At 39.6% G+C, this 10517-nt stretch overlaps 2 pseudogenes; both read left to right on the forward strand.

Annotated features, from left to right (window-relative positions):
• The first annotated feature begins 949 nt into the window (after positions 1-949).
• LOC138851953 (cytochrome c oxidase subunit 2-like) lies at positions 950-1609 on the forward strand (annotated as a pseudogene).
• A 318-nt stretch (positions 1610-1927) lies between these two features.
• Positions 1928-2603, forward strand: LOC138851950 (ATP synthase subunit a-like; annotated as a pseudogene).
• The last annotated feature ends 7914 nt before the right edge of the window (positions 2604-10517 follow it).

The following is a 10517-nucleotide window of genomic DNA, read 5'->3' on the forward strand; positions in this document are numbered from 1 at the left end:
TTTGATCCAGCTGGTGGGGGTGACCCTATTCTTTACCAGCACTTATTCTGATTTTTTGGGCACCCTGAAGTTTATATTTTAATTCTCCCAGCTTTCGGTATAGTTTCACACATTGTTACACAAGAGTCAGGCAAAAAAGAAGCATTTGGAACACTAGGAATAATTTATGCCATAACAGCTATTGGGATTCTAGGGTTCCTTGTGTGAGCCCACCACATGTTCACCGTAGGTATAGATGTTGATACCCGAACATATTTCACATCAGCAACCATAATTATTGCCATTCCTACTGGAATTAAAATCTTCAGATGACTAAGAACTCTTCAAGGTTCTCAATTCTCATATACACCTTCTCTTCTGTGAACCCTAGGATTTATCTTCTTATTTACAGTAGGCAGTTTAACAGGAGTTATTTTAGCAAACTCCTCAATCGACATTATTCTTCATGACACATACTATGTTGTAGCCCATTTCCACTACGTCCTATCTATAGGGGCCGTATTTGGAATTTTTGGAGGTATTGTTCATTGATTTCCTCTGTTTACTGGATTTTCTCTAAATCCTTCGTGATTAAAACCTCATTTCTTTACTATATTTTTAGGAGTTAACTTAACATTTTTCCCCCAACACTTCCTAGGATTAAATGGTATGCCACGACAATATTCAGACTATCCCGATGCTTACGCTTCATGAAATATTGTTTCATCAATCAGATCACTTATCTCGCTAGTAGCCATCTTCTGATTCATAATTATTGTTTGAGAAGCTTTTATATCAAAACGTAATATTACTTCGCGAATCTTCTTACCTTCATCAATTGAATGGCAGCATCCCCACCCTCCTGCTGATCATAGATAAGCAGAAATTTCTCTAATTTCTAATTATCTAAAATGACAGATAGATGTATAGGATTTAAGCTCCTACCAGGAAGGAATACCTTCTTTTAGAAATGCCAACATGAGGATGTTTAGGACTTCAAGACAGCACCTCCCCACTTATGGAACAATTAACATACTTCCACGATCATGCAATATTTATTCTTATTCTTATTACTACACTAGTAGGTTATATTTTAATTAATTCAGCACTAAACTCATTTATTAACCGATTTTTACTCGAAAACCAAGATATTGAAATTATCTGAACTATTTTACCTGCTATCATCTTAATTTTCATTGCTATACCTTCACTGCGACTACTCTATTTATAGGATGAAACTAACAACTCAAGAATCACAATTAAAACCATCGGACATCAATGATATTGATCCTATGAATATTCAGACTTTCTAAATATCGAATTTGATTCCTACATAACACCTTATGATATCAACTCAAATTTACGACTCTTAGATGTTGATAACCGAGTGCCGATTCCTTTTAATACTCAAATTCATCTTATTATTTCAGCAGCAGACGTAATCCATTCCTAAACTATTTCTTCTTTAGGAGTAAAAGCCGATGCCATCCCGGGACGACTCAATCAAATTAGATTTCTAGTGAACCGACCAGGTTTATTCTACGGTCAATGTTCGGAAATTTGTGGGGCTAACCACAGATTCATGCCAATTTTAATTGAAAGAATCTCGGTAGACTCTTTCTTGAATTGAATTTCTAGAAATTCATAATTAAATTTGCTCTTCTCTCCAGATAACTTATAAAAGTTTAGGTCTTTTAAACCTAAAAAAGTAGTTCTCCTACTTCTAGAGACAAAAATTAGTTAAAAAATAACATTATTTTGTCCGATTAAAGTTATCATATTCATGATATTTTTGAATGCCTCAAACAGGGCCCTTACTATGATTTAATCTTTTTTTGATATTCATCCTGGGATATACTTTATTTTCTATCATCAACTTCTTCTCCAAACTTCTGATTAAAACAGAAACCTTCATTCACAAACCAACACTTCTAGAAAAACCCTGAAAATGATATCAAGATTATTCTCCATTTTTGAACCATCCTCAAGCATTCTCTCACTCAATTTAAACTGAATATCAACATTCTTAGGATTTCTATTTGTTCCAATTTTTTTTTTGAGCTTCACCATCTCGATGACTTTATTTATGATTTAAAATTGTATCCTCCCTTCATAACGAATTTAAAACAATTTTAGGACCCTCCAACTCAGGTTTATCATTTTTATTTGTTTTGTTATTTAGTTTCATTCTTTTTAATAATTCTTTAGGTCTCCTTCCTTATGTTTTTACCAGATCTAGACATTTAGCAATAACCCTAACCTAGGCCCTACCTTTATGGTTATCTTTTATTTTGTTTGGATGATTAAACCACACTCAGCATATATTTGCCCATTTAGTACCTCAAGGAACCCCAAATGTGCTTATACCTTTTATAGTTCTCATTGAAACAATTAGAAACATTATTCAGCCAGGAACATTGGCAATCCGACTCGCAGCAAATATAATTGCAGGCCATCTCCTTCTGACTTTACTCGGAAGAATAGGGCCTTCTTTATCATCCAAATTATTAATCTTTCTCATTCTAGCCCAAATTCTTCTTCTTATATTGGAGTCTGCCGTTGCAATCATTCAATCCTATGTATTTGCAGTTCTCAGAACGCTTTATGCCAGTGAAGTAAATTAATGTCATCACACAGACACCATGACTTTCACTTAGTTGACATAAGACCCTGACCTTTAACAGGATCAATCAGAGCCATACTTTTAACATCAGGTCTTATTAAATGATTTCATCAATTTAATCCAGATCTTCTCATTTTTAGGTTTATTCCTATTATTTTAACTATAATTCAATGATGGCGAGATGTAACTCGAGAAGGAACATATCAAGGACTCCACACTCAAATTGTTATAAAAGGTCTACGGTGGGGAATAATTCTGTTTATTGTCTCCGAAGTATTATTTTTCTTCTCATTTTTTTGGGGTTTTTTCATAGAAGACTAGCACCCACAATTGAAATTGGAATATTTTGACCACCCGAAGGTATTCAACCTTTCAATCCTTTCCAAGTTCCCCTCTTAATACAACTATTTTACTTTCATCAGGGGCGACAGTAACTTGAGCACATCACGCAATCCTTAACTCTCATCACTCTGAAGCTATACAAAGTCTGGGTCTAACTATTCTCCTCGGAGTTTACTTCACTTCCCTTCAAGCATACGAGTATTTGGAAGCATCTTTCTCTATCGCAGACTCAATCTACGGGACTACCTTCTTCGTAGCAACTGGATTCCACGGTCTTCATGTAATCATTGGGACTTCATTTTTAACAGTCTGTTTCTATCGCCTCTTCAAGTGTCAGTTTTCTAACAACCACCACTTTGGATTTGAGGCTACAGCTTGATACTGGCATTTCGTTGATGTAGTTTGATTATTCCTCTATGTTTGTTTTTACTGATGAGGAAGATAATTTTTTAGTATTAATGGTACATCTAGCTTCCAACTAGAAAGTCTAATTGTTTAGAAAAATTAATTCTAACTATCAACCTGATCGTCCTTCTCACTCTCACGGTTACAACTTTGATTATAATCCTATCCTCAATTCTATCGAAAAAAAACATTATAGACCGAGAAAAAATATCCCCATTTGAATGCGGTTTTGACCCTAAGACTTCAGCTCGACTACCTTTTAGGCTTCGGTTTTTCCTCATTGCTGTAATTTTCCTAATTTTTGATGTAGAAATCACATTAATTCTCCCTCTAGCCCATATTTCTCCTTTACAGATATTTTCTCCTGAAGATTTACAGGATTATTTTTCTCCTAATCCTTCTCTTCGGCCTCTACTATGAATGATATAAAGGTGCCTTAGAATGATCTAACTGGAAATGTAGTCAATAATGACATATGAGTTGCATTCATAAAGTGTTTATAAACCCTTTTCAAATTAGAAAGCGAAAGATTGCGTTTAGTTTCGACCTAAATTTTGGTTTACAAACCTCTAATTTATTTTGACAGAAGCCAAAACCAGAGGCATATCACTGTTAATGATAAAATTGAAATTCTTTTTCCTGTCAAAGAGAACTAGGCCAGTGAAAAAGCTTCTAACTTATTTCCCGAGCGGTTAAATTCCGTTCGCTTCTCTTTTTTATAGTGTAAAAAACACATTACATTTTCAATGTAAGCTGAAGATTTTCCTTCTAAAAATATCACCTATAGGCTAATAGCCACCTTTGCAGCTTCAATGCAAAATTCTAATTTAAAATATATAAGTTAATTAAATAAAAATAAAAAACATGACAATAATTCAAATAAAGAATCCTTTTATATAAATTATAATTATATTCTCTTGTCTTAATTGTAAGTAAACAGAACCTTTTATTATCCCGTCGAATCCTCCCTCACCTCCAAAATATTCTGACCAGCCTTTATCTCCAATCTTAAAAAAAGCATCCATTTTGGAATTAATTACCTGTGCACCTGTATGAAATTGCAGGACGTAACCCCACATCATTGCAGCGGTAAAGAACCTGCTGTCCTGTCATCGGGATAGAATACTCACGGCAATACTCTGTGAAGAACTAGCCGGTGGTGGTCACCAACACCTGCGACCCCCCCCCCCCCCACATCAGCAACGGCTAAGACTTCAGCAACACGAAGTGTCACCAACACCAGACACCCCAATATATATATTAGCGTTGAGTTCAAATGTTATTTTATTCATTTCATTTTTTATTTTTCTTTCAAATAGGATGTACCTGTCTTTTTTTATTGTTTTATGTTTGCTTGAATAATTAATAAAGTGTTTATCTTTGTTAATTATTATTTCGTTTTCTATTCATTAATTTTCCTGAGGAGGAGCCAGCTTTGGTAATACTGTCTGAAGTTATTACAGAGCTGAGTAAGCCTTCACAGTTATATAGATGTGTGGTTTAAGACCTACATGACAAGCATTGGAATAAGTAATATAGCACTATGGGAAATCGGTAATAACATGCAGTGTGGGCTTAGTATGCAAGACAGAGAAGCATTGGAAGGGCCTGTTTCGGAGTGCGAAATATGGCAGGCTCTGGCTGGGGCAAGCTTAGGTAAAGCACCTGCCATTGATGGGCTCCCGAGTGATTTCTATGTAACAAACTGGGGTGTGATGAGAGCGTTTTTGGTATGGTTGTTTAACATGTTAAAGGCTAACGGGGTTATGGGAAAATTGCAACGGATGGCAGTGGGTGTATTGGTGCCAATACACCCACCAACCCAACAACACAGGAGTCACATGATTTCATCGTCTACCTGTCCTCATCATAAGCAGAGGTTGTTTTGATAAGGACCTGCCTCGCATGGGCCAGTAGGCCTTCTACAGTGTTCCTCCATTCTTATGTTCTTATGTTCTTATGACATTCCTCTGGTCAAGTGCGTCACACCTCACTCTCCGCCTATATATATAATGCCTTTCTACCTCTGTATGTTAGAAGTGATCAAGGTCCCACGACCGAAACGTTTTCAAATAAATATGTCATAGTGTTTGCTTACGTGTCTTTCCAAACCATTTAAATGGTACAAAATACCGACAGGTTGTTAGGCAAGACACATATGCAACAGTTAGGTATCTTAATTTCGAAACGTTTCGCCTACACAGTAGGCTTCTTCAGTCGAGTACAGAAAAGTTGATGGAAGCAGAAGATACTTGGAGACGATGTAATCAGTCCATCACCCTTAAAGCTTTGAGGTGGTCAGTCCCTCAGTCTGGAGAAGAGTATTGTTCCATAGTCTGAAACAATATTGTTTCAGACTATGGATCTGGGTATATTTATTGTAGATCTTTCGCCATCCAGTGGCTTTTTCAATACAAATTCCACGACATAACTTGAAGACAGTAGGACTATATACAGAGGACGAGGTAATCAGTCCCTCAACCTTGGAGTAGGTGCGAAGAGCACCGTAGTCGTGGAGATTCTGAAACAGAAGCATGTATAATGTATAATGTTCGCCAAGACCGAAGTCCTGGCACGGGTCTAAATCTTGCAATGACCCGTCTCTGGCTCCCGAGGGAGAAAGGTTTCTACAATGATGCGATATAAGCACTCTTCTGGTCAGTTCATCTTGTGCATCTCGTAAGTGACAACACCATATGTACTCCTAACTGTGGACACTAGCGAGGAGGAGGATATGTCATTATCACGGGTAACAGCTTGTCTGGTTTGTTGACTCCATGGTACACTAGTGTGGCTGCAGTCATCTCTGGGTCCTCTTCAGGAGGGAATATCAGTCCTAGTTGCCTGCGGAGTGTCTCGGTAACTTCACACTCCAGAAGATAGTGTGTTAGGGGCCGCTGGACAACGTGCTGACAGTACAGGCACATCTCCTCCTCAGCCTCGTCTACCATCATCTTGGCTCTGGGAAAGCCCAAACGAAGCCGATGGATGGCAATACACTGCGCTCTGGAAAAGTTTCTATCATACAGAGGGGGTTCTCCACGAGTCGCTTCTCAGTACCACTGTTGAGATGGTATCACCTAAGCCCTCCCCCATGAGTTTCATGGCTCTGGCAGTCACCAGTTTGGTCTGTCGTAGGCTGATAGAGAGAGTAATCCCAACATGTGGATAGTCTGTTGTTGCCTTGGCTGCATCATCGGCCGCCTCATTTCCCTGGATGCCAGCAAGGCTCGGGATCCAGTTCAATGTCGATCTATTACCCTGAACTTCTAAGGCTGTCATTATGCTCAGGATCGATGTGATGAGGTGAACATTGTCCTGTGGTTGAGGATGGGAGAGGGCATTGATTGCAGAGGTGGAATCAACATGTATGACAGGTCGGAGTCGATGTCTTAGGGCATGTGACAATGCCTGCTGAATTGCCACTAGCTCAGCTTGAAGGATCGTGCAGTGGTCAGGGAGTCGCCAGCCTTGTGTGTGACCATTGTGGTACAGTCCAGCTGCTGCTCTCTTCCTGTGAGGGTCGACAGAACCATCTGTGAAATACACTGCACATGTGCCTCCCTCTGCCAGTGCCATGCTTGTCTCAGCATGATTGCTGAGGGTGTCTTGACTCCAGAGACTAAGAGCTGGGTAGTTGCATGATGCAAACATCGGCTGGATGTGGTCGCCAGGGAGGTGGTGGATGGTACCCAGGAATGAGTAGTTGTATAGGCAGCAGCTTCTGCCCAGCAGCACAAAACGAACGAATCCAGGAGTAGTCCGTGAAGAGTTTGGGATCTTGTGTCATGGTTGTCAATATCAGTCTCCTTAGTGGGGTACCTTGCTGCCGGTGCAGAAGCAAGGAGCCTGGCGCTTATATAATTAATGTCAGGTGTAGCAGACGAGGGCATAGTCACTGGTAGGCGGGATTCCCCAGTGGAAGTAGGTCCTTCCCAAAGAGATGGGTTAGTTGTAGTAGTAGTTGCCGTAGTCGTGAAGGTTATGTAGTCCAAGGTTGAGGGACTGATTACCTCGTCTTCTGTATATAGTCCTACTGTTTTTAAGCTATGTCCTGGAATTTTTATTGATAAAGCCACTGGATGGCGAAACGTCTACAATGAAGATACCCAGATGTTGCACATGTGTTAATTTCATCTTGTAGGTATTATATACCATTCTTGCACACCTTGGATGGGGCAGCATCAGGAAGAGCAGAGCACGCTTGGCTAGGTGGAGATGATTGTTTTGTAGCTTGAAGGATTTTTGTGGTATCAGATTGAATTTTGGCAATGGCGGTGTTATGCAGGGTTCTGCATGACATTGTAATGTACATATAGTGGAGAAGTGTGCCATAATAGTATGAATATTATAATTGTAAAGAATAATTTTATAATTGATAATGTGCATTTGGGGGTACTGTAAAGTACTCTAACTGTAAACCATACCCCCGGCCGGGATTGAACCCACGGTCATAGAGTCTCAAAACTCCAGCCCGTCGTGTTAGCCACTAGACCAGCTAGCCACAATAAGATTCATCCAAATAGGTATATTTCTACACCATAGGAAGGTTAGCACAGGCACCTGTGTGACCACAAATGCAAGTTTCTACAGACGAATCTCCAGCTAGCGTGGCCGTGACGAACTCTAGCTCAAGTCCCTTCACTGCCGTCAACATGACTCAAGAAATCGTAATGACATGATTGCAAACAAACCATACCCCCTGCCGGGATTGAACCCACGGTCATAGAGTCTCAAAACTCCAGCCCGTCGCGTTAGCCACTAGACCAGCTAGCCACAATAAGATTCATCCAACTAGGTATATTTCTACACCATAGGAAGGTTAGCACAGGCATTATCTGTGACCACAAATGCAAGTTTTCACAGACGAATCTAAAGCTAGTGTGGCTGTGACGAACTCTAGCTCAAGTCCCTACACTGCCGTCAACATGACTCAAGAAATCATAATGATACGATTGCAAACAAACCATATCCCCGGCCGGGATTGAACCTGCGGTCATAGAATCTCAAAACTCTAGCCCGTCGCGTTAGCCACTAGACCAGCTAACCACAATAAGATTCATCCAAATAGGTATATTTCTACACCATAGGAAGGTTAGCACAGGCACCTCTGTGACCACAAATGCAAGTTTTTCAGACGAATCTCCAGCTAGTGTGGCCGTGACGAACTCTAGCTCAAGCTGGAGATTCGTCTGTAAAAACTTTCATTTGTGGTTACAGAGGTGCCTGTGCTAACCTTCCTATGGTGTAGAAATATACCTAGTTGGATGAATCTTACTGTGGGTAGCTGGTCTAGTGGCTAACGCGACGGGCTGGAGTTTTGAGACTCTATGACCGCGGGTTCAATCCCGGCCGGGGGTATGGTTTGTTTGCAATCATGTCATTACGATTTCATGTTAATGATTTATTTTCCAAGGATGTTTGGGTACGCGGAGTAAGCGTGGTTTGGGAGAGTCACGTGATCTTAGCATGGTGTGTAGAGGCTGGCGTCGGAGATGCTGTGTATTTAAGATAAGTTTGTAGTTGCGCACTCATTTTGTTTAGCTAACTCAAGCCATAGGCTCTCATATGGCTTACCTGTTTGTTCACCCAGGCTCTGACATGGTCAGGGTGCTGTGGGAGGAGTGAGGAAATAAGAAATGAGGTTGGGAGTGGAGTAGAGTGGGCCTGGCGCTGACTAGGCATAATGGTTATGGTGGCTGGACCTCAAGCCAGCTGTTGCTTGTGTACCCTCATTTGGGCATTTAGGATTAAAGTGTTTCTGTTATGTTATGTTATGTTGACTAAATAGATATATTTTCCTAATTGGAATTTTTGCCTAACCCTCTGTTACCCAACCCCTTTAAGTACACATACTAGTTTAGCACTTTCTGTTTTGACTGGGATAGCCCTGGGTGGCCTGCTGGGGCTTGAGATGTGTACAACCTTTACCTTAGCCCTTAGACAAGGCTCAAGCCCCCAGATATCCCACATTTTTACATAACATGGGGGTCTGTATATTGGCGAATTATCAAATTTTATGTGGTAATTCAAGTTTACAACCTGGAAAGTCAATAATCATTCTTTACTGGGTTGGTCAGAGGAAGCATTCACTAACACTCACACTAAAATAATAATTTACCTTTGTTTGCAATATTGCTGGTTTTTAGGGTGTTATTATTAATTAATACCCTGTGAATAATTTACTTTTGTGTGCAACATTGCTAGTTTTTAGGGTGTTGTTATTAACTAATACCCTGTGAATAATTTACCTTACTGTGTAACATTGCTGGTTTTTAGGGTGTTATTATTAATTAATACCCTGTGAATAACTTACTTTTGTGTGCAACATTGCTGGTTTATAGGGTGTTGTTATTAACTAATACCCTGTGAATAATTTACCTTTCTGTATAATATTGCTGGTTTTAGGGTGTTATTATTAATTAATACTCTATAAATCATTTACCTTTCTGTGCCATATTGTTGATTTTTAGGGTGTTATTAATACTTGATATTTTGTGCATAATTTACCCTTGCAGGTACAATCTTGCTGATTTTTAGGGGGTTATGCTCACCTAAATTTCTGGGAATAATTTACCTTTGCAAGTGCAGTAGCTCTTATTTTTTTTTTTTTTTTCTGCCAGGATTTTCTTTTTGTGTGCAATCCTGTTTAATTTGAGGGAGTCACATGACAACTCCTTGTGAATATACTACTTCAGTATATGTACCTTGCTGTGTGCTTTATTATTTTATATCAGTAAGTTCTGTGGCTGGTAGTAAGATTTGGTGCTATTATTTCCCAAAATGGCTGACACTGGTGAAAATTCTGAGGATGACATGCATTTGGAAGGTGACATTGAATCAAATCCCCATGATAGGGACCTGGATAAGGAAGTAGTAATTTTACAAATGAAATTAGCCCTAGTTGCAGAAGAAAAGGAACGGTTAAGGATTGAGCGTACAAAGATCCAGGAACAGAGAGCCTTAGAGGAGCTTAGGGCTCAAGAAAGAGCTAAAGAGAGGCAGCTTGCTTCTCACCCAGACACAGACACAAGGGTAGATGTTTTTCATTTGGATAAAGCCATAAAATTTGTGCCCAAATTCCTAGAGAAAGACCCAGACCAGTTTTTTCTGTTATTTGAAAGTACGGCCAAATCCCAAGTTTGGCCGGAAAAGGAATGGGCGACAT

This window comes from Cherax quadricarinatus, unplaced genomic scaffold (genome assembly GCF_038502225.1).
Source record: "Cherax quadricarinatus isolate ZL_2023a unplaced genomic scaffold, ASM3850222v1 Contig2952, whole genome shotgun sequence".
NCBI lineage: Eukaryota > Metazoa > Arthropoda > Malacostraca > Decapoda > Parastacidae > Cherax > Cherax quadricarinatus.